This window comes from Serinus canaria, chromosome 2, assembly GCF_022539315.1.
Source record: "Serinus canaria isolate serCan28SL12 chromosome 2, serCan2020, whole genome shotgun sequence".
NCBI classification, from domain to species: Eukaryota; Metazoa; Chordata; class Aves; order Passeriformes; family Fringillidae; genus Serinus; species Serinus canaria.
Window position 1 is genome coordinate 150,781,415 of NC_066315.1, and position 24,452 is coordinate 150,805,866.

Genomic DNA, 24,452 nt, shown 5'->3' on the forward strand with positions numbered 1-24,452 from the left:
TTTTTTCCTCCTGCTTCCCCTCAGTCTTTTAGGAATGACCAAAAAGGAACAAATTCCAGGTATTTTCCTTCCCCTTTCCTTTTAGGCCTCTCCTTTTATTTTTTTTTTCCATCTATTTTTTGTGTTTCCTGATAAATTTCTATCCTGATTTTCTTGCTGGTTGCCCTTTCCCGAGGATTCCTCTCCTCATCCCCAAACCTCAGTTTGGGAACTATCAGAACCCCGTGTAAAATCCCCTAATTTGGCAAATCAATGGAGGGAATTTGGATTAGAAGGGAAAAAAAATCGGATCAGGGGCTTCCAAACCCTCTGGTGATCTCTCAACAACTCTGCGGAATTCCCGCCTCTCCAGTGCCTCCTGTTTGGATTCTCTTAAATCATTAAAAAGAAATAAAAAGTTAAAAAAAAAATAAATAAATGAAGAGAAGAGCGCAGGCTCTCCCCGCTCCTGCCAAGTAGGTCAGGCTTTTCCCAGTTGGATGGTTTGGGAAGCAGAGACTTTATTTGGAGTGACTTTTTCCAAGGTTTTTTTTTTTTTTTTTGACGAGTTGAAGACAACTGGAGCCACAAAAGCGGCTGCAAGTGTTACTCCAAGACTGGAATTTCAGGGATAGTAAAACCATCCCAATTAATTTAGGGCCAGATTAAAATAAATATTGGTGAAATCCAGGAAAACGAGTGACACATTCCTGGGTTTTTCCCTGGTGGAAAAGCTGCAGGATTGGGACAACACAGCCTGAAAGAAGAGGAAAATGGGATAGAGATCCCTCTGGGCATTTTAAGCTGTGGAAAACTTCACCTCAAGCTTTTCCTGGAGGAAAAGCTGGAATGGTTGAGCTGCTGCTGTTGGATTGGGGTTTCTCTTGCCCAGAAATACAGCAAGGAAGGAATGTCTGGACATGGAATCTCCAGGATACGGAATATCAGTGCGGTGTTACCAGCTCTGTCGGATGAGGTTGGGAATGTCCAACCCTTGGAGCTCCTTCCAGTGCCTGAAGGGGCTCCAGGAGAGCTGGAGAGGGATTTGGGATGGAGGGACAGGGCGCAGGGAAAGGCTTCCCACAGGGAAAGGGGAGATTTGGGATGAGGGATATTGGGAAGGAATTCTTCCCCATGAGGGTGGTGCAGCCCTGGAATGGAATTCCCAGAGAATCTGTGGCTGCCCCTCAATCCCTGGAAGTATCCAAGGCCAGGTTGGGAAGTGCTTGGAGCAACCTGGGATCTTGGAAGTTTTCCCTGCCCTTGGGAATAGGCGGATCTTGAAGGTCCCTTCCCACCCAGAGCATTCCATGGTTCTGTGACCAAAGTTATTCTGGGAGACCGGATTAATAAACTGCTTTATTAATTTATTAATTGCTCTGCTTTCCAGAGCAATTCTTCTGGAATTGTGCATGGATAATCATGGAAGGGTTTGGGTGGGAATGGACCTTAAAGCCCATCCAATTCCACCCTTTTCCATGGGCAGGGACACCTTCCACTATCCCAGGTGACTCCAAGCCCTGTCCAGCCTGGCCTTGGACACTTCCAGGGATCCAGGGACAGCCACAGCTTCTCTGGGAATTCCATTCCAGCCCCTCCCCACCCTCACCAAACACATTTTCCTTCTATCTCCTTGGAATCTTCCCTTTTTTTAGTGTAAATCCATAATTCCCGTGTCTAATCCAGGCCCGTATCGACTCCCTGGAATTTCTCTGCCTGGAAGGAATAAAAAAAAAGCCTCTTTCAGGAAATAATTCATTTATGCCACGGCTCCTTCCAGCTGAGAGAATCCTTAAACTCCCAATCCCTCCCCTGCCGTAATTTTAATTTCGTGTTAAAACCTCTCCGGATAAATTGTCGCTCCGAAAATTTTTTAGGCGGAAAGACGCATCGGGAAGAAGAATACGGAGCATTAAAAATGGATTACACGGTGTCACTTTTGGACTCCTTGCCTGAGCTATTAAATATTTAGGATTTGAATCCCAGATTTGATCTTGATTTCTCCACGGCTCTGAAGCTTTCCAGGCCTTTTCCAAACTGCTTTTTCCTGGGGAAAACGGGATTTTACCTTGCGTGGAGTTCACCTTGTGGCTCGGTGGGGGAACCTCTGCTTGTGTCAAATCTTTTTTTCCCAATTTTTTAGATTTTTGAGCCTTTTCTCGATCGCCTTCCCTCGACATCTGCTGCAGCTGTGAGTTCAGAACCAAAACGATTCGAGGTCAAACTTCCCTTTTTTTTTTTTTTTTCCCCTTTTATTTTTTTTTTTTCTTGAAAAAAGGCAGATCTGAGGCCCTTCTGGTCTTAAACATCAGGAATAGGGAATAACTCATGGGGTCACCTCCTGGTTGAAGTGGGAAAATCAGAACCCTTCCAGGGAGAAACAAAAAGGGAACAAAACGAGAAAACCCCAAATAACACCACAAAAAAAAAAAAAAAAGCAATTCCTTGTTTCCCGTCTCCCAACTAATTAAACTCTCCTGAAAAAAAAAAAAAAGCTGGAAAAAAACAACTCCTCTGTGGTTCCTTTCTGTTGCAAAATCCCGGGGGAGGCCGGATCGGGGAGGGCAGCGCCGTCACCCACTCGGCTCCGGAGGGGAGGGCTCTCTGCCAGGCCCTCTGGAGACTCCGTCTCCTCGGGAAAGGCGTGCGGAGGCTCGCTGGCGGATTTGGGAATCGCCCCCCCCAAATTCGACCCTTCGGGGTGGATGCGGTGCCAACGGAGAGAGGAGGGAGAAGGTGGCCCCGGAGTGTCCTGAGGAGCCCCGGAGGGATGGTGGGAGATGGCAAATGAAGGAATGATGGGATCTCTCCGTGGAAGGAGGTGGGCGTCGGGCTCGGCGGCACCGGGAGCGGGTTTGGCGCGGTTGTTTTTGGCGGATTTTGGGATTTTTTTTCTCCCGCTTCCCTGGGCTCGGTGACGCTTTGGGAGGAGAAAACTTGGGTAATAAAAGGTGGAAGGGTGGAATTGTTGAGTGGTTTGGGTTGGAAGGGGGTTTAAAACTCATGAAATTCCACCCCTCCTGCCGCTTCCAACCTTCCAAAATCCCAGGTTGCTCCAAGCCTCATCCAAACTGGCCTTGGACACTTCCAGGGATGGATTCCCTGGAAATCTCATTCCAGGGCCTTCCCACTCTCCCAGGGGAGAATTTCCTCTCTAATTTCCCACTCAAACCCGTCTTTGTGCTGTCCCAAAAGCTCCTCGGTGCCACCCTGCAGGTGCGTGGGGCTGTAATTCCCAAACTTCCCTCTTTGAAGCCGGAGTCAGCCTCAGGGAGAGCGGGAATGACGGAAGGAGGGGACATCCAGAGTCCCTTTTCCTGGGCAGGTGGAGCAGTTCTGAAACGGGGGCTCCTGGACTGAGCTTTACCTCCATCCTGAAATTCCTTCGGAGCACGATTTTCCTGCATTTTTTTGGTGCTGATTATCCATTTTCCATGTTTTGTTTCCTTTTCCTGCTGTGTTTTGATTAGGATCACAGTTCAGGGGAATTGGAGCTTAAAAGGAGGCAGGAGAAGGTCAAATATTCCTCATATTTAATGCTTCCCATTAAACCCTGGTCAGCTCCCAAATACACCCAGGACTGACGGATTTTGGGAATGGTTAAGGATTACTGGGAGCAAAACATTCCCTGGAAAAGGGGACAGCTTTATCCAAGCCCTTTTCCATGCAGAATGAGGATGGAAAAAGGCTTGGAGAAACACTGAAGGCTCTGTTCCCATCCCGCCGGATGCGGTCAAGGGCCGCGATCCGTACGGAATTATCCTGGAGGCGACGGGATCCTCTGGAAAAGGCTGCAAAACTCCCAACAGCCCAGAGCTGCCCCGAGTCCTTTCATTGCTAAATCTTCTCTACCCTAATTTATGCTAATGAGGGGAGCTCTCATCCCGTCTCCGAGCTCTTCCATGGCGTGCGTGTCACCGTCTGGAATGCTTCGCTCGGGATTGGGAATGTTTTCCTGGTGAGCTGGGACCAGGGGAATGAGCTGGGGGGGTTGGTTTTTTATTTTTTTTTTTGTGTGCTCTTAATTTGAGAGTCGAGAGCTTTTTTTGTGCTCTAATCAAGAGGGTTTTGATGCCGTAATTAAAAGCGCGGAGTTAATGGGTGTTCTGCGGGATGTAAATTCGCCGGGAAAATCCGGAGTCGGGAGAACTTCGGAGACCAAAGCGCTTTTTGTCTATTGTAATTAGGGGTGTGGTGCTTAAGGAATATTAATTAGCCCCACGGGGGAGGTTGAGGAGCCAGGAAAATTCTGCCTCCGCCCCTAATTCCCGGTGGGAGTTCAGGAGCTGCCGGATGAGCCAAGCCTGGGAGACGGCAAGGAGCAGGGAGACTTGGGAAGGGAAGGGTATCCCCCATCCTCCTCCTCCTCCTTTAAAAACAAACAAACAAAGGGAATAAAACCCAAACAAATCCAATTTCGGGAGCTGGGTGCGACTTTCTGTGGGAGCTGGGATTGCCGAAGGAATTTAAATCCGTGGTTACCCCCCGGGAATTGCGGTTGTCGGTTTCATCGGAACGGCGAATTCGGGGTGATTTGTAGCTGGGAGAGCTGGAGAGGGACTCCGGACAAAGGATGGAGGGGCAGGACACAGGGAATGGCTTCCCACTGGGAAAGGGTGGGAATATCAGAAAATGGGGGCAGAGGGTCAAGTTTAGGTGAATTTTTTAAAAAGTCGGATAATTTACAGCAAATAAATCATAGGTTGGGCGAGGTTGGGATCTCAAGAGATCCAAGGTTTTATGGGAATGGAGCAACTGTAGGAAAAGCTCTTCAGACCAGAGTCTTGGAAATTAAAGAAACCCGAAAATCGGAATCAAAGCTGATTTTTACGCCAATAAAAAAGGGCAAACAGAAATATCCAGGTGATTGTCCTGGCAATCTGGGGTCTTTTTTGGGAGGAAAAAATGTGTTGGATGGTTGGAAAATATTAATTAAGGAGAGGAAAACAGGCTGAGAAAGGTGGGAATGTCCGGCCTGGAGAAGGGAAGGATCCAGGGAGACCTTGAAGCCTCATCCAGTGCCTAAAGGGGCTCCAGGAGAGGGATTTGGGACCAGGGATGGAGGGACGGGACACAGGGAATGATTTCCCACTGCCAGAGGGATGGCAGGGATAGATGGGAATATTGGGAAGGAAGTCTTCTCTGTGCAGGGACAGAATTCCCTTTTTTCCCTAAGCTTTCCATTAGCAACTTCCAGAAGGGAATAAATCCTTTCCTAGGAAAAGCTGTGGATATTTCTCTTTTTGCCTTGAAGCCAATCCAGGGAATTCCCAAATCCTACACTCTCCAAAAGGTCGGGATAAGAGACGAGTTTGTCCCTCATGACCCGAGATCCCATTTTTGGGCGGTTTTTAGGAAATACTCATTTCCTTGGCAGCTGCTCCCTGTTTTCCTCAGGGATCTGAACATCCCAGTTTTTCCTCCTGCATCATCTACGGAGCCAGTGGGGAGCCATGGAAGTGGGCAGGGGACAGGAGATGTCCCCGATGTCACCACCGTGTCCTCCCTCCGCTCCGTGCTTCCCATCCTAGATCCAAATTTGGCTCTGACATCTCCTCGATCTCCTACGATTCCAGGGGGAAAACCTCCGGTTCGGGATTGAAACCTCGGGTTTGGGGTAAAAACTTCAGGTTTGGGGTATGGGCTCCAGGTTTAGGATCAAAACCTCAGGTTTGGGATCCAAACCTCAGGTTTCAGGTTCGGAGGCTGGATCACTTGGACTGGAGTTTATTTATGGAATTGTGGCATCAGTGAGGTCGAAAAAGATTTCCAGGATCATCGAGTCCAGCCTGTGACCCAACCCCACCACGGCACTGATTTCAACCTCCAGGGATGGTCATTCCCATTCCAAGGTCTTTCCATAGACACCTCCAGGGATGGTCATTCCCATTCCAGGGTTTTTCCACAAACACCTCCAGGGATGGTGATTCCCATTTTGGGGTCTTTCCATAGACACCTCCAGGGATGGTCATTCCCATTCCAGGGTTTTTCCACAAACACCTCCAGGGATGGTCATTCCCATTCCAAGGTTTTTCCACAAACACCTCCAGGGATGGTCATTCCCATTCCAATGTCTAATCCCGCTTCTGTGAAGAAATTCCAGCCAATCTCCAACCTTATCCAGGTTTAGGGCAGAGGTCGGATGTGTCCCTAAGGGATGTGGCAAAAATAGGGAAACACCGGTGGTGGGGTGGTCAGCGATTATTGGAAGTGTTTGGGAACGACTTGGCTTCGCATTCCAATGGGGAAAAGTTCCCTGGGAGCCTCCAGGGACGTAGGAATTGGTGGAAAACATGGAATCCTATGGAATCAAGGAGTTGCTGGGGTTGGAAGGGACTGTTGGAATTGTCTCGTCCGTGCCTCAGGAGCAGGGCTGTGTCCAGACAGAATTAAATTATCCAGGAATACGTGGGAATGGGAAGAGCTGTTGGACAGCCTCAAGGAACGTCGGGATTCCTTAATGGGTCTGTTCTGAGGTCGTTAGTGTGGCACTAATGAACCTAATTCCATTAACGAGGAGGTAAAAAAAATCCCAGGAATTGGTTCCGGGAAGTCGCACCGAGGATTCCGTGTGTTCTCCCTGTTGGGAGGGATCACGGGATCAGCCTTGGGATCAGGGGAATAAATGATCCCACTGATCCCATTTGGGCTCCAAGTCCTGCACAACCACTTGGGCACTTCCAGGGATCCAGGGGAAGCCATGGCTTCTCTGGGGATTCCATCCCAGACTCTCACCACTCTCACAGCCAAGAATTTCGTCCCAATATCCCACCAAAATTTCCACTTTTCCACTGGGAGGCCATTCCCTGTGTCCTGTCGTTCCATCCCTTGTCCCAGGTCCCTCTCCAGCTTTCCTGGACCCCCTTTAGGCTCTGGAAGAGCTCTGAGGTCTCCCTGGATCCTTTTCTTCTCCAGGCTGGACATTCCCAGCTCTTCCCAGCCTGGCTCCAGAGCAGAGGGGCTCCAGCCCCGACCTCCTGCCCTGCCCATCCGCCCCATGGATAAAACATCGGGAAGAGAAGGATTTCCAGTGGAATGCCATGGTCTGGAAATGGGATGAGGTTCCCACAGCGCCGGGGACTGGAAAGATGGAGGAATTCCAGGCCATCCTCTTTGTCCTTAAGGGATGGGAGGGATGAGGCAGGTTTGGGGTTGATCCAGATCCGGGTGGGAGTTTCAATGGGATCAACAATTCCAGGCTTAAAAAAACTTCATCAAATCGTGGAAATTTCATGGGAAGACTTCACCAAATGCTCAAACCCATGGTTTGGGTTGGAAGGGAAAATCCTGATCCCAGGTTTTTCCAATCTGGCCTTGGACAACTCCAGGGATCTAGGGGCAACCACAGATTCTCTGGGAATTCCATCCCAGCCCCTCACCACTCTCCCAGCCAGGAATTCTTCCCAATATCCCATCCAGCCCTGCCCTCTGGCAGGGGGAAGCCATTCCCTGTATCCTGTCGTTCCATCCCTTCTCCAAATTCCCTCTCCAGCTCTCCTGGAGCCCCTTTAGGCTCTGGAAGGAGATCTGAGGCCTCCCTGGATCCTTCCCTTCTCCAGGCTGGGCATTCCCAGCTCTCCCAGGCTCTCTTCAACCCTTGGAGCAATTCCATGGCCTCCTCTGGACCTTCTCCGACATCTCCACATCCTTCTGCTTTTGCACCCCAGAGCTGGGTGCAGAATTCCAGGTGGGAATTCCAGCAGAGGGGCAGAATTCCCCCCTTTTCCCGCTCTAAAACATTTTCCATCCCCATTTCAGCCACGGGAGAAACGGGATAGGATGAAATGGGATCGGGATCACCCCAGCCCCTCCCCTCTCTGCTTTCCAAGTATTTCCCTGCCTGACTCAACTAATAAATATCCAGGATTTATGATAATTAATTCCGAACACGCCCTGGAGTTGCGCAGGTGCCCGGAATGTCGTTCCCTGGGCTCTGGGAATTAATTTGGGAGGATTTATTCCATGCCTGGGCTTGACACGGAAGTGCTCCGCTCTTCGGCGCATTCCCAGCCTTTTCCTGGAATGCTGAGCCACGGAAAGCAGAGGCAAAAGGGAAGTGATTTGCATGTGGTTGCCTAATGAAGCTGTGGAAAATTAGGGATTAAACAGCCCTGGCAGAGCTGGAAGTTTACCAGGAATGAGAGTTCCCATGATCCAAAGGCTTTGGGAATTGTTCCCTGGGAGAGGGGATCCCCCTCTCAAGGGGTTCCAGGAGAGCTGGAAGGGGATTTTGGAAAAGGGATGGAGGGGCAGGACACAGGGAATGGTTTAAACTGGCACAGGGAATTTGGGATATTGGGAAGGAATTCTTCCCTTGGAGGGTGGTGAGGAGCTGGGATGGAATTCCCAGGGAATTTCATGGCTGCCCCATCCCTGGAAGTGTCCAAGGCCAGGTTGGACGGGGCATGGAGCAACCTGGGATAATGGGAATTGTCCCTGCCCATGGAAAAGGGTGGGATCAGATCATCTTCCAAAGTCTCTCCCAACCCAAACCATTCCATGATTCCTGGCTGCAGATTTCACAAATATCCCAAAAAATGATGGCTCTGGCTGAAAAAAATAATCAGGGAAATGTCCATGAAATGGAGGGAAGCAAGGAAGGGATGTGCACTTCCTAGGAATTCTTTGCCAGAGCCTGGAAAAGTCCTGCAGGGAAAGGTGGCACTGGGAATTCTTTTCATCTGAGGGGGATATCTGGGACTCGGAGTGCCAAAGTTCAGGATTTTTGCTGGGAAAATCCTTAGGGAATGGAGCTGCCAGCCCGGTTTCCTTCTCTGCCACGCGATTCCTCATGTCTTCATTCCGTATCCCCTCTTTTTTCCTATTTCCTTATTTGTCCAGAATTTTTTCTTGCTTAACATCCTTTATTCCCTGCCTTGTATCCCAAAAAATCGACTTGGGATGATGCAGGATCTCTTTAGGAACTATGAAAGTCCTTTTGGGTCCTGCTTCCAGGTGGGAATTCCAGGCTCACCCACATGGCACAGCCCTTGCTGTTGGGATTTGGGATTCTCCTGATAAAATATGGGAATTTAATGGCGCCGTGAAGATTCCAAGTTGATTTTCCAGCTTGTTTTCCCATCATTCCAACAGCAAAGGAAAGTTGGATTGATGTCGGATCACTCTCGGATGTGCATCCCTTGGGATGCAACCTGAGGAAAACCGGGAAGGGAGGTGCAGGAGGAGCTTGGGAATGACTTGGGAAAGCCCAGAATGGATGGAGGGAAGGGGGAGCTGCCGACCTCCCCTCCATGTGCTCCAAGATCCCGATAAAAACACCGGAGCGTTCTCTGCACGGATCCAGGAATGGAGCGCAGCCACTCAGTTTATCCCTGGAAAAACAAACAAAAAAAAAGCAGGAATTCATCCACAGCTTGTTCAGCTCCTTATCCCGAGCTAAAAAAAACCCTCGGGGTCACTTCTCCCATTTTTTTTGGTAAGCTGGGAATGTCGGGAAGAGTTTTTGGGGGATTGGAGGAGCGCCTCGCGTTCCTGCACCTTCCCACCCCAGGAATTTGTGGGGTATCCCACAAATTGGGAGAAAACCGGGAATCCAGGCGGAATCAGCGCTATCGGAGCCGTCGATCTGGTTCGTTTCAGGAAAATGAGTCATTAAGTGGATTTCGGTAATTAACAGCTGTTATCAATTAAGAGCTGATAACGAATCCTGCCACGGGCCCGTCTTATCAGAGGCCGTGCCGGAACAAATCCGGGCCCACCAAGGACGACGATGACGTCGGTTTGGGGCCTTTTCATTGCAAATTTCAAGAGCAAAACCTCAGGTTTGGGATCCAAACTGAAGATTTGGGATCAAAACCTCTGATTTTAGGATCAGAACCTCAGGTTTAGCATCCAAACCACAGGTTTAGGATCAAAACCTCAAATTTTAGGAGAAAATTTAGGATTTAGGATCAAAATCTCTGATTTTAGGATCAGAACCTCAGACTTAGGATCAAAACCTCAAAGTTTAGGAGAAAATTTAAGATTTGGGATCAAAACCTCTGATTTGAGGATCAAAACCTCAGGTTTAGCATTCAAACCACAGTTTAGGATCAAAACCTCAAATTTTAGGAGAAAATTTAGGATGTAGGATCAAAATCTCTGATTTTAGAATCAGAACCTCAGACTTAGTATCAAAACCTCAAATTTCAAGAGCAAAACCTCAGGTTTGGGATCAAAATTTAAGATTTGGGGTTAAAATCTCTGATTTTAGGATCAGAACATCAGGTTTAGCATCCAAACCACAGTTTAGGATCAAAACCTCAGGATTGGGATCAAAACCTCAGACTTAGGATCAAAACCTCAAATTTCAGGAGGAAATTTCAGATTTGGGATCAAAACCTCTGATTTGAGGATCAGAACCTCAGGTTTAGCATCCAAACCTCAGTTTAGGATCAAAACCTCAGGTTTGGGATCAAACCTTGAATTTCAGGAGGAAATTTAGGATATGGGATCAAAACCTCTGATTTGAGGATCAGAACCTCAGGTTTAGCATCCAAACCTCAGTTTAGGATCAAAAACCTCAGACTTAGGATCACAAACCTCGAATTTCAGGAGAAAATTCAAGATTTGGGATCAAAACTCTGGTTTAGGATCAAAACCTCAGGTTTAGCATCCAAACCTCAGGACTAGGATCACAACCTCAGATTAGGATCAAAACCTCAAATTTCAAGAGCAAAACCTCAGGTTTGGGATCAAAATTTAAGATTTGGGTCAAAAACCTGATTTAGGATCGAACATCGGAATAGCATCCAAACCCAAGTTTCGGATCAAAACCGCAAAATTTTAGGAGAAAAATTCAAGATTTAGGATCAAAACCTCTGATTTTAGAATCAGAACCTCCGACTTAGTATCAAAACCTCAAATTTCAAGAGCAAAACCTCAGGTTTGGGATCAAAATTTAAGATTTGGGGTTAAAATCTCTGATTTTAGGATCAGAACATCAGGTTTAGCATCCAAACCACAGTTTAGGATCAAAACCTCAGGATTGGGATCAAAACCTCAGACTTAGGATCAAAACCTCAAATTTCAGGAGGAAATTTCAGATTTGGGATCAAAACCTCTGATTTGAGGATCAGAACCTCAGGTTTAGGATCCAAACCTCAGTTTAGGATCAAAACCTCAGGTTTGGGATCAAAACCTTGAATTTCAGGAGGAAATTTAGGATTTGGGATCAAAACCTCTGATTTGAGGATCAGAACCTCAGGTTTAGCATCCAAACCTCAGTTTAGGATCAAAACCTCAGACTTAGGATCAAAACCTCGAATTTCAGGAGAAAATTCAAGATTTGGGATCAAAACCTCTGGTTTTAGGATCAAAACCTCAGGTTTAGCATCCAAACCTCAGGACTAGGATCAAAACCTCAGATTAGGATCAAAACCTCAAATTTCAAGAGCAAAACCTCAGGTTTGGGATCAAAATTTAAGATTTGGGGTCAAAACCTCTGATTTTAGGATCAGAACATCAGGATTAGCATCCAAACCACAAGTTTAGGATCAAAACCTCAAATTTTAGGAGAAAATTCAAGATTTAGGATCAAAATCTCTGATTTTAGAATCAGAACCTCAGGGTTAGCATCCAAACCTCAGGGTTAGGATCAAAACCTCAGGATTGGGATCAAAACCTTGAATTTCAGCATCAAATTTAAGATTTGGGATCAAAACCTCTGGTTTTAGGATCAAAACCTCAGGTTTAGCATCCAAACCATAGTTTAGGATCAAAACCTCAGGTTTGGGATCAAAACCTCAGGTTTGGGATTAAAAATTCAGGTTTAGGATCAAACCCTCAAATTTGGGGTCAAAACCTTCAGGTTTAGGATCCAAACCTTCAGTTTAGGATCCAAACCTTCAGTTTAGGATCCAAACCTCAGGTTTAGGATGAAAACCTCTGATTTCATGATCAAAACCTCAAGTTTGGGATCAAACCCTCAGGTTTTAGGGTCCAAACCTCAGTTTTTAAATTCCAGAATCCTTTTCCTTCCATCCATAACACGGAATCGAGACCTGAGAGCGCTCTGGGATTTTTTTCCCCGTTTACCTCCAGCGCAATTCCGCGCGAGCTGATGCTGATCCCGCTATGGAAAAAACACGGATATTACCCAAAAAAAAACCCCCCAAAAAGCTTTTCTTGGGCTTCCAGCAGGAGCAAGGAATTACCCCAGGAGCTGCCACAGGGAAGGAGGAGCCGCTGCCACTCCAGGCCCGGAGCAGCCGCTGCGGTAATTTTGGGGGCGGCGCCGACGGAACCATCGGATTTTGCTCCGGGAATTTTGCTCCAGCCTGGAGAAGGGAAGGATCCAGGGAAACCTCAGAGCCCCTTCCAGTGCCTGAAGGGGCTCCAGGAGAGCTGGAGAGGGACTTGGGACAATGGGATGGAGGGACAGGACACAGGGAATGGCTTCCCACTGCCAGAGGCCAGGGATAGATGGGATTTTGGGAAGGAATTCTTCCCTGGGAAGGTGGTGAGGGACTGGGATGGAATTCCCAGAGAATCTGTGGCTGCCCCTGGATCCTTGGAATTGTCCAAGGCCATTTTGGACAGGGCTTGGAGCATCCTAGAATAGTGGAAAGGTGTCCCTGCCCATGGAAAAGGGGTGGAATTCCACGATCCCTCATTTCCCTTCCCACCAAACCATTCCATGGCTCCCTGTGATGACCGGGATGGATTTATTCCACTTCCCTTGGCTCTTGTTCCCGAGTCTCCCCAATTTTCCTCTTCACCCACCCGGCACCACCAGAGAAGGAGAAGAAATTTGGGGATGAAGCCAAATTTTTCCAGGCTGGAGACGGCCCAGGAGCAGCTCTAAATCTTCCAAATGGGATTCCTCCCCACAAAACCCTCGGAAAAACGGGAATGAAGACCAGACAGGGGAGCAGGAATATGATGGATCTATCTTCCACGGGCTGAACAATCTGGGAGCCTTTCCAATGGATTTTTTGCCTGGATGTTTTTCCTGGTTTTTTCTGGATAACAGAACCACATACGGATAACTTTGAATAGCAGCGATCCCAACAAACAAATTATGGAAAGGCCGGATCGCTCCCAGATTCCCTGAGGAGCATCCAGGACTGGGCTTTGGGGATGGCTCTGGTGCAAATCCAAAGCTCCGGCTCAGATGGTGCCACCTGATCATTCCCGGAATGTCACCCCAAACCGTCGGATGACTGGGAGTGGGGGAGAGCCTCTCCCAGATGGATCCACCACGGATTCCGAGAGGGCACCTCGTTAACGCCGGCGCTTAACGAGCTCCTCCAGCCCGGAGAGGAGGTTGGGAATGGATCCTAAAGGAGCGGTGGGGAAGGGAAAACCAGGATTTTCCTTGGAAGGGATTCCATGGCTGCAGCATGGAGGGGTCTCCCATTGGTCGTTTTCCATGTTTTTATCCAGCAGGAACGGTGGGGAGACATCCATCCTCGGAGATTGCGGAATTCGGATGCTGAATGGGAGAATTCCAAGTTTCCTGTGCTTGGGGGAGGAAGGGAACGTGGCCCAGGTCACCTCCAAACCCATCCTAAAATATTAGGGAAACACAGTTATAAAAACTGGGAATAATAGCTGGGGAACTGCAGTTTCCCATCTCCCACCCGGAATAAGGACTGAAACCTCGGAAAAGGGAGGAGGGGGTGTTCTGGTTTAGGTTTCTTTGGGGAAAGATTCCCAAAAAAATTCCTAAATTCCTTCTGCCTTTTCCCGCTCCGGTTGGGACACTGAAGTTTTCCTTTTCCTCCAGTGCGTAGGAAAGCTCCCGTAGCCCAAATATCCAAGATTTTTAGTGGAAAATGAGCCTCCCTCATCCTCGCTGCTCATCCAGGTCAAGTTTTGAGGAGTATCCAATGGGTGTGAGCCTCTGGAATCCGCTCCTCCTGCCAGAGGAGCCTCTGGAAGCGGCAGATGCTCCCGCACCTGCCAAGTCACTCTCCCGGGGTGGGTTTGGGATGAGGTTTTGCTCTTTGGGAATTCCTTCGGCAAAGTTCCTCCCAAGGAGTGGCAGAAGGCGGAAGTGTTTGGGTTCCTGGCGTGGTTTCGGTGCCAAAGGAGCATTTTGAGGTGGAATGTTCGTTCCTGGATTCCCTGATCTGGATCCCAAAGTGAAATATCCGTGTTTTAATCCATGGATTGGGGGGGGGAAAAACCCCCCACGTCTATTTCTGGCATTCCAGGTTTGGTGGTGGCTTTTTTGAAGTTTCAAGGATATTTAGGCCTGTTTGGAATTTTCCTTGGAGTTTATGAGCTGGATTTGGTGTGTTTGAATTCCCTTTGAAACTTTGGAATGAAGTCATTATTCCCTGTGGGAAAGCTCGGAGCTCCAGGGATGGTTTTTGGAGGGATTTTTCTGCAACATCCAGAGGGAACTGGATCCACTGGGATCCACTGGAATGTGAGGATGGATCCATTAGTGGGTCTGGATGCAAACTCCAGATGCTCCAAGCGTGGTTTAACAGCAGCACAAAATCCTGGAATGGTTTGGGTGGGAAGGGACATTCAAGATCATGGAATTCCATGGGCAGGATGGAATGCTTCCACTATTCCAGGATGCTCCAATTCCTGGCCTCAGACAATTCCAGGGATCCAGGGGCAGCCACAGATTCTTTGGGAATTCCATCCCAGCCCCTCACCATCCTCCCAGGGGAGAGTTCTTTCCCAATATCCCAAATTCCCTGTGCCAGTTTAAACCATTCCCTGTGTCCTGTCCCTCCATCCCTTGTCCAAATTCCCTCTCCAGTTCTCCTGGAGCCCCTTCAGGCACTGGAAGGATCTCTGAGGTCTCCCTGGATCCTTCCCTTCTCCAGGCTGGGCATTCCCAGCCTCTCTCCAGCCCTCAGAGCACCTCCATGACCTCCTCTGGAATTTGTTCCAGCAGCTCCACATCCTCCTGATGTTGGAGCCCAGAGCTGGGTGCAGAATTCCAGGTGGGATCTCACCTGAGTGGGGCAAAATTCCCCCCCTTTTCCCGCTTCCCCCACCACCAGCTGGGAGCTGCGGATCAATATTTCTCCAGGATGGGGCGAAGGTTTGGGAAAAGGGGAAAAGCTGGGCAACCTCCCTCTTTCCCAGCTCCCTTCCCCTCCTCCTGGCAGCTGGGATGACAGATTCCGCGCCAACTGTGCCGAGCCCTCGGATGGCGGATCCCGGGCACGAGTCACGCTACCGGAGCGGTTTTTATCCGCACAACATATGGCCCCGTTTCCGTGCGGATAACAAATGCTTCCCTCCATTTTCCCTCTGCTTTTCATCCCCTCTTGTGTCCCGAGGAATAATTCCAACTCTTTTTTTCTGGATTTGGGAGCAGGACAGGGAGTAGGGAAGAGCCCAAACTCCCATCCCGTGGTTTTCCTCCTACGAAGGATTGAAGGATTTTGCGGCTCCGCTCAGTGGGGAGGGAGGAGAGGGGGGAACTTTCCCAAATGGGATTTGCTGTCTGGAGCGCCTGTCTTGGAGCTTGGAATGTTTTCCAGCCTTATCTCCCAGTCCTAAAAATATCCCGGCGGGAAGAGGGGGAGAGCTGCTTCCATGTTTTTCTCCTTCTCGGAGAAGGAGCGGGAGGTCATCGGATATTTAGGAGGTGGCCTCGGGAAGGTCGTCTCATTTTTCACCTTTTAATTGCTCCCATCATCCCAGGGATGGGGTTTTTTTTTTTTAGGGATCGAATTCCACAGGGAGTTGATGCCCTGGGGAAACAAGGATCCTTTGTTTTCATCCCAAATCCTCCTCCTCCTCCTCCTGGATTCCTCCCTCATTCCCATCCCAGCCGTGGTGGGGGAATCAAATGACGACAGGTGGCCTCGGAATCACCTGCTCCCCGCCAGCTGCCGCTTCCCCAGGACAAGGAAGAGCCATTCCAAAGCCCCAGCTCAGGATTTCCAAGGAATTCCACCCCCCCGGAGGAGCTGTGCCCGATGTTTGCTGTGGCTCTGGCAAAGGAGGGAGGAGGAGGAGGAGGAGGAGGAGGAGGAGGAGGAGGAGGAGGAGGAATATTTTTCTCTCCAGCTCAGATTTGCTGTTTGTAGTTCCCTGCTCCTTTCCCGACCTCATTCCATGAATAGTTTGGAGTTCAGAAAGCACGGGATGTGCTCCAAGCCTCGTTTTTCTTCCACTCGGGGCTGGGCTTAGCAAGGAAAACAAAACTTTTTCCAAGTTTTTCCTCGGCGCTGCTTTTCCCTTAGGCTTGTCGTGGATTATTCCTTGGTTTTTGCCTTTATTGAATATTCCCCTTTTCCTTTCCTCAGGAAAGGCAGACTCGGAACTGGGATTTGAAGTTATTCCATTCTGGAATTTAATTTAAGAATGTGTATTTCGATTTTATTTTCCCCACATTAAATCCATAAAATTTTGACCTCCCATGCTCTGATACCTGGTGAATTCCCCCAAAAAAAGTGAATTTTTACTGTTTTGTTGGGATTTTTGTCCTTTTCCTGCTGTTTTCCCACCTCTGTGACTTTGGGGGATCCCATTTTCCAATCTTCATCCACGCTTGAGCTTTTCCTCCACTCAGGGTCCCCCTTTTTAAGTTAAAAGCTCTAAATTGAATCTTTTCCCCTCGGGATTGGCACAAATGGAAATTTTATCACGGAAATGAAGTTTTCCCTAAGGAGTTAAAAAATCAGGAGTCCAGGGAAAGGGATTTTTGGACATGTGGTGAGGAGGGTCAGGATCCAGCAGCTGCCACTGGAATTTTTCCCTGCTCCTCTCCCTCCCTGCCTCCCCCCAGCTGCCACTGCCCCGAAAAGCCAAACTTGGCCTTTTTTCCCTTAAAAAAAAAAACCCCATCCTTAGGGGAAAATCAGGGATATCAATCATGGAATGGTTTGGGAAGGGAAAATCCCATCCAGTCCCCCGGACAAATTCCACCATCCCAGGTTGCTCCAACCTGGCTTTGGACAATTCCAGGGATGGGGCAGCCACAGTTTCTCTGGGAATTCCATTCCAGGGCCTCCCCACCCTCCCAGCCAGGAATTCCTTCCCAGTATCCCATCTTTCCCTGCCCTCTGGCAGTGGGAAGCCATTCCCTGTGTTCTGATAATCCAAGAGGGCAAAAATTGGGAATTCTAAAAAAAAAAAAAACCAAAAAAAAAAAAACAGTTTAGGTGAGCCAGGGTGATTCCTGAATCCCTCTCACGAGGCAGCAACAAAACCACCGGGAATTCTGGGAAAATAAGGAAAAATAGCATCCTTTCCAGTATTTTTGTGGAATTTTCTGGCCAGGAGTTTTGGTGGTGTTGGATTTCCAGTCCCTGATGTTTTTCTTTACACGGAATACGAAATGGAGACACCTGGGATTGGCAGAATTCCTTTTTCTGCAGGAATTTTCGGGGTGGGGAGAAACTTCCTTCCCTCAGCTCTGATCACTCCAGGTTTTTCTCGGATTGGTGCAGGTTGTTGCTTGTTCCCGGGTTTTTGGCTCAGAGTTCAAAGCATTCCTCTCAACATTCCCCATTTCCAAAGAGCTTATTCCCATTAATCGCCTTTTCCTCGAAAGATTCCGATTGGAAAAGCAAAACGAGATTAATTTATTCTGGATTTTTAGGAAGTGTTTGAGTCAGTGTTGGCAAGTCCCACTCGGATAATCCTCGCTCCGATTTCTGGAAAGATCAGGAATGAAAATTTGGGATTTGGGAAGCAGATTTGAGCGGACTTGAGGAGCGGGATTTCATGGAATGCCGCCACCCAAAATGATCCATCCTCAAGGTGGGAATCATCTGCTCCAGCTTCACCCAACCTCCACCCCGGTCCCACCTTGGAGGTTGGAAAACCGGCTCTTCCCATCCCAAAATTGCCCCACAAAGCCCGGGAACACGGCTTTTCCAGGAGACAAGTCAAGGGAAGGTGGAATTTGGATCCAGTGGTTTGGATCTGGTTTGGATTTGGTATGGAAGGAAAAAATCAGGACCTAAAGGTTTATTAAAAACCATGGATAACGGATCACAAAGTTCTCCTGGGATCTTCTGGGGCATCCTCAGTTCATTAAGCTTCTTATCAATTAAAACACTCCAAGGTTTTTTTGGGGAATGCTGTCCCAGAACCTTGGAGAAGATGTAGGATGGGCATCCTGCCCCCCACCAGCCCCTTCCCTGGGATCTCCGGCTTCTCTTTCCCTCCCATCCCATCCCATCCCATCCCATCCCATCCCATCCCATCCCATCCCATCCCATCCCATCCCATCCCATCCCATGATCCCATCCCACCCTCCAGCTCCTTTCCCACCATTTTGGGATGAGAAACGACTCTTCCAGCTCAATCCCGGTCCCGTTTTGTCTCCCACCCCTCGGCAAAAAGAATTCCCATCCTCCTGTCCTCACTTGCCCTCTTCCCTTTAAATCCAAACTTTTCCAGGGCTGATATCCCCAAGCCCTTGACCTCTCCGAGGTTTATTAAGGCAAGAGGCTAAAAAAGTGATTAATTGGCGTCGGGAGAGATATGGGATCACGAAAGCCTCCGGATAAAATTCCAGAGCTCCTTTGAGAGGCTCGAGGTCATCCCGGCCATTTCGCTGCTTTCCTGCGGATCCTCCATTCATCCTGGGCTCTTTGCCTTATCAGGTCTCCGGCAGCTTCCCAAATTCCTTTTTTTTTTTCCTCCCTGGAGTTTAAAGGAGATGCCAGAGCTGTGAAGTTCGGATCGGGAGAGTCGGAAAGCGCTCCGATAAGACGGGAACAAAAAATCCATCCTTTCCCTTTTCTGAGGCTGCTCTTTGAAGCCTCCAGGGATTTTTTTTTTTTTTTGGGAGTCTTATCCCCGTGTCCTCCAGGCCAGAAGGGATGGGACGATGCCAAAGACACGGATGCACAGTGGGATGTTGGGAGATGGGAGGGGTAGGAATGTTTTTCTCGGCTGCGTTCCGTTCTCCGCGGCAAAAATTCCTCCAGAAAAAAGGAGGGGGAAAAAAATTCCTCTGAAAAAGGGAAGGGTGAACCTTCCCTGCTCCTGGGGATTTCCTGACCTTGGAATATCCCGTTTAAAAGCTCTTGTCCTCCTTGAACTCATCTAATTCTCCTTTGAACCTATTTATGGGATTTGGCTGCGTTGCCGAATTCCACATCCTAATTAGGAGTTATGGAAAGTCATTTCCCAGAGTTGCCTTTTAAACTCTGGAGCCACCAATTAAAGGGGGGAAAAAAAAGTGTGGAATCATTCCCTGCTCCTCTTCTCCACGGTGCTTTCCAGGAATAACAGGGAAATGGGGTTTGCACACTTCCGAAATAGTCTTTGGTTGTTTTTAAGGCTTCTTTGGGAATTCTTTTCCTCTGAGGGTGTGATTTGTGGAACTTCCCGGGGAAGTTGTGGAGGTCCCATCTCTGGAAGTGTCCAAGGGCAAGTTGGAAAAGGATTGGAGCAACCTGGGATAGCGGAAGGTGTCCCTGTCCGTGGAATGGGGTTGAGCGAGATGGTCTTGAAGGTCTCTCCCACCCCAAACCATTCCATGGTTTCTGGGGCTCAACTCACCCCAAATCTCAGGGATTTGGATTCCCAATGGAATCGGGGCATTTGCAGCAGGGGTGGGATTTTGGGTTTCGTCGAATGTCACTATTTTGGAGCCCTTGGATGGTGGGGAGCATCAGATTCCCTCTTGGATTCCATCTCCTGATTCTCCAGCAGAATCAGCTGATGGAAATGCTCATTTCCCACGGGTTTCCTCACTCAGGGAAGTCGTAATTCCATGAATTCCATTTGTAGCCACCCTCAGGCGCTTGAGCACCACAGCTCAAGCCAGGCCTCTGCAATTCCCAGATCCATCAGTATATCAATATTTAAAATTATCCCGATATTTACTCCTTCGGGAAGGAGCTGGCAGGAGCTGCAATTCCAAGCTGGCAGAGAAATCCGGGAGCTTCATCCCTATGCAAAAAATTCCTCCTCCGCGGTTTGGATCTCGAAAGTGCTGAGGAAGAGCTTGGCCGGCCGGGAGCGGATTCCAAGCCGTGGCACATCCCAGGACACGTTATCCCGGTTTATCTGGCTCCGGGAATTACTCCAGGGGTGTCATTTGGGGTGCAAATCATTCCCAAGTTGCAAATCCCAGGGTTGTATCTCCGGAAAATCAAAGGGGGAAGTTGCCTTCCGACGCTGTCGGATCCATCAGGCCGTGTTATCCCTGCATTCCGCCTCTTCCGGAGCAGCTGGATGAGCAGGAATGTCCCAGATTTGGATCTCTGGTGGTCTGTGGATAAATAAATGATCCTCAGGGTCCTACCACTCCTTTTCCGCTGATAAATTCCCCTGGGACAATTAAACGTCCCATGGTTTTCCAATCGTCGCGGTCAGCGGCAAAGGGAATGGTTGCGATGGTGCAGGGTGGAACAAAAGGTCTTGAGGTGCCTTCAAACCCCCCCTGGAGCAGGAAAAAGGATCCTCCAAGTCCTTGGAATGGTGGTGGAAAGGGAAAGGACCCGCTCATGTCAAGGCTGGGAATTTGGAACCAAAACCGGGGAGATTCAGTTGGATATTGGGAAAGGATTTGGTTACGGTGACAGTTGGTGAGGGTCTGGAATGGAATTCCCAGAGAAGCTGTGGCTGCCCCATCCCTGGAAGTGTCCAAATCCAGGCTGGAGCAACCTGGGAAGGGGGGGAGGTGTCACCACTCACATCCAGGTGAGATTTAAGATCCCTTCCCACCCAAACCATTCCACGGTTCCATGGAAGGCGACGGTTCAATGGCGTTAAATTGGGAATCATCATTCCCAGGCTTCTGCCATCGGGAAGGAATTCTTCCCCGTGAGACCCTGGAATGGAATTCCCAGAGAAGCTGTAGTGCCCCGAGGGGATGGGGCAGCTCTAATTAAAGACAATTTCTAATTAAAGACAATTTCCCCTTAATTAATGATTCCCCCTCCTTCTTTAAGCACCTTGGCATCTCCATCCTTGGAATTCCTCCCATCCCTTCATTCCCAACCCCAGATTTTTTTTTCCCATCCCCGCTCTCCCAGGAGCTGGATCAGCTCCCAGATTTCCACCCAGTCCTTGATGGATTTATTTCATTGCTCAGGGATCGATCCGACGCCTGTTCCCGGGAGTCGCCGGCCGGGAATCTGCTGAGCAAGGCAGGGACAAAGCTCTTGGTCATCATCAGCATCCAGAGGAGGATTTTTCTGTTGGATCCGCCTTTGGAGATGCTTTTCCCAACAAAAAAAACCCTCCTCGTCTTGATGTTTCAGAGAAATCGGCCACAATTTGTAGGATAACTGGTTTTTTAGGAATTTTCATGGTAACGAGGTCACTAAAATCTCGTAGGATCTTGGGATGATCAAATGAGTTGGGTCGGGAAGGATTTTTGAATCCGGCCTTCCACTGGACCGGGTTGCTCCAATCCCACTCCAAGCTGGATTTAAGCTGGGTTTTAAGGAGCTGGAATTGGTGTCACTGAGGTTAATTTGGCCTCAGAGCCACCTGGGACCGGACCCCTCCCTCGGTGCCACCTTGGTGTCACCTCGGTGTCACCCTGGGACCCAACCCGTCCCTCGGTGCCACCTCGGTGTCACCCTGGGACCCGACCCCTCCCTCAGTGTCACCTTGGTGTCACCTCAGTCTCACCCTGGGACCCGACCCATCCCTCGGTGTCACCTCAGTGTCACCCTGGGACCTGACCCCTCCCTCGGTGCCACCTCAGTGCCACCTCGGTGTCACCCTGGGACCTGACCCCTCCCTCGGTGCCACCTCAATGCCACCTCGGTGTCACCCTGGGACCCGACCCCAGCCTTGATGTCACCTTGGTGTCACCTCAGTCTCACCCTGGGACCCGACCCATCCCTCGGTGTCACCTCGGTGTCACCCTGGGACCCAACCCCAGCCTTGATGTCACCTTGGTGTCACCTCAGTGTCACCCTGGGACCCGACCCCAGCCTTGATGTCACCTTGGTGTCACCTCAGTGTCACCCTGGGACCCAACCCGTCCCTCGGTGTCACCTCAGTGTCACCTCGGTGTCACCTCAGTGTCACCCTGGGACCCGACCCCTCTCTCGGTGCCACCTCAGTGTCACCTTGGTGTCACCCTGGGACCCGACCCCTCCCTCGGTGCCACCTCGGTGTCACCTCAGTGTCACCCTGGGACCCGACCCCTCCCTCGGTGCCACCTCAGTGTCACCTCGGTGTCACCCTGGGACCCGACCCCAGCCTTGATGTCACCTTGATGTCACCTCGGTGTCACCCTGGGACCCAACCCCTCCCTCGGTGCCACCTTGGTGTCACCTCAGTGTCACCCTGGGACCCGACCCCTCCCTCGGTGCCACCTCAGTGTCACCTCGTTGTCACCCTGGGACCCGACCCGTCCCTCGGTGTCCCCTCGGTGTCACTCCTGGCGCCGGGATTAACTCCATGAGCCAACCCGGCTTAGGATGAGCTCAAATTTCCCAGCGTTCCACACCTAAAATGATTTGGAATTTATTGATCCCTGCAGCCCAGGGGGAAAAAAACCAGCTGAACAAGCGTTTTTTGGGATCAGAGGGAAACGGGATCGGATTTTGGCATCGATTCCTGGGATTTTGGTCAGAAAGGAGCAGCTCCAAGTGAAGACCTGGGGGGGAAAAGTTGGAGTTGTTTTAAATCCCTGAACTGTCCAAAAAGAGGGAAATTAGGTTCAAGTGGGATCAACTTTACCCAGAGTTGAGACTTCAAGTTGTCAGAGGAACAGGGAAGGGAGGGAAGGATTTGGAATTAAAAACGGAGAGGTTTAGATTGGAATTCGGGAAGGAATTCTTCCCTGGGAGGGTGGTGAGGTGCTGGAATGGAATTCCCAGGGAATCTGTGGCTGCTCCATCCCTGGAATTGTCAAGGTCAGGTTGGGAAGGGCTTGGAGCAGCCTGGGATAGCGGAAGGTGTCCCTCCTGCCTGTGGAATTCCCTGATCTTCCAAACCATCCCACGATTCCTCCCGAGCATCCCGTGAGATTCCTGCTGACACCTCCTCTTCCCCGCAGCCGCCCTTGAACCTCATCCCGACACTGCCCGGGCCGTCACATCCCTTCTCCATCAAACACGCGGATCCGACGGCTCCTGCCTCCCGGAGCTGGGCTTTTCCCTCTTTTCATTTAATTGGGAAGGAGCGAGCAGCGGCCGGAGCCGATCGGAGACGGATTCGCTTTGATGGAGGAGTTGGTTTTTCCCTGAGGCGGATTTAGGGTCAGCGCTTTTCCCTCGCTGGAATTGCCGTGGATCCGGGATGGAGCAGAGGGCTGGGGTTTCTCCCGCTGTCCTGGAATGGCTTTTTCCAGCTGGGAATGCAGGATTCTTTTCCAGGTGCTTCCAAACCGCTCAGCTCCCGGTGTTTGTGTTGTTACGGATCAAGGCCGGGAGCTGCCGGAGCATCCGCCTGGATCCTGAGCTCGGATTTTTCCAGACATTCCCTCCTGTTCTCAGGGATTGATAAAAAACGGGATTTGACCTGGCTGTGTGTGGTCACATCCCAGAAATTCCCAGTGGGCAGCAGGAAAGGAGGGAATTCTGCCCCTCAGACCTGCTCAGGTGAGATCTCCCTCCTGGAATCTTCTTCCAGCTCCGGGATCCAACATCAGGAGAACGTGGAGATGTTGGAGCAGATCCAGAGGGGGCCATGGGGATGCTCCAAGGGATGGAGCCAGACTGGGAGAGCTGGGAATGTCCAGTCTGGAGAAGGGAAGGATCCAGGGAAGCCTCAGAGCCCCTTCCAGTGCCTGAAGGGGCTCCAGGAGAGCTGGAGAGGGAGATGGGATGGAGGCAGGACACAGGGAATGGCTTCCCACTGGAAAAGGGGAAATTTAGGTGGGATATTGGGAAGGAATTATTCCCTGTGAGGCCGTGGAATGGAATTCCCAGAGAATCTGTGGCTGCCTCATCCCTGGAATTGTCCAAGTCCTGGTTGGAGCAACCTGGAATTGTGGAAGGTGTCCCAGCTCATGGAAGTGTGTTGGAAAAAATGACCCTCAAAGGTCCCTTCCCAAAAAATTCCATGGTTTTCCTTGATAATCACCATTACTGAGCCATGGTGGACCTGGAGTCACGCTCCCACAGGGTTGTCTTGGAATTTTGGGGAAGGACACTCAATTTCCCAAAATCCCAGGTCCTGGGATGGGACCACAGCGATTCCACGGCAAAACCACCGGAGCAGTTTTCCCTTTCTCCATGGATTTCCTGAGGATCCACCCCTCTCCCAGACCTCATTCCATGATTTTTTTTCCCCTTTAACATCGCAGTTCCAGGTTTTCCAAGGTCTGGCATTGAGGAATTGTGGGGTTTTTTTCCCATATTTTAAGTCAAATATTCCTGAAAAACCAGTAATGAATAAAATAACGGGTGTAATAATTAAATAACAATGAAGTGGGTGATGAATAAAATAATGGGGGTAGCGAATAAAGTAAAGGGTGTAATAACGAGCGTTAATTAATTAATTAATTAATCAATAATAAATAAGCTATCAGGCAGGGGTTGGAACGGATGAGCTTTAACAGCTCTTTTCACCCCAACCCATTTAATAATTCCATTATTAATTAAATTTTTAATGAGGTTTTG

The 24,452-nt window shown here is 49.6% G+C and overlaps 1 protein-coding gene across 49 annotated transcripts in view; it reads left to right on the forward strand.

The window, feature by feature from the left end:
• Positions 1-2,526: 2,526 nt before the first annotated feature.
• ARHGAP39 (Rho GTPase activating protein 39) overlaps positions 2,527-24,452 on the forward strand; it is a 75,893-nt gene continuing 53,967 nt past the window's right edge. For all 49 annotated transcript variants that reach the window (XR_007776653.1, XR_007776658.1, XR_007776655.1 and 46 more), the window contains exon 1: positions 2,527-2,800. The gene's annotated coding sequence lies outside the window, so the exon portion shown is untranslated. The remainder of the gene's footprint in view (positions 2,801-24,452) is intronic.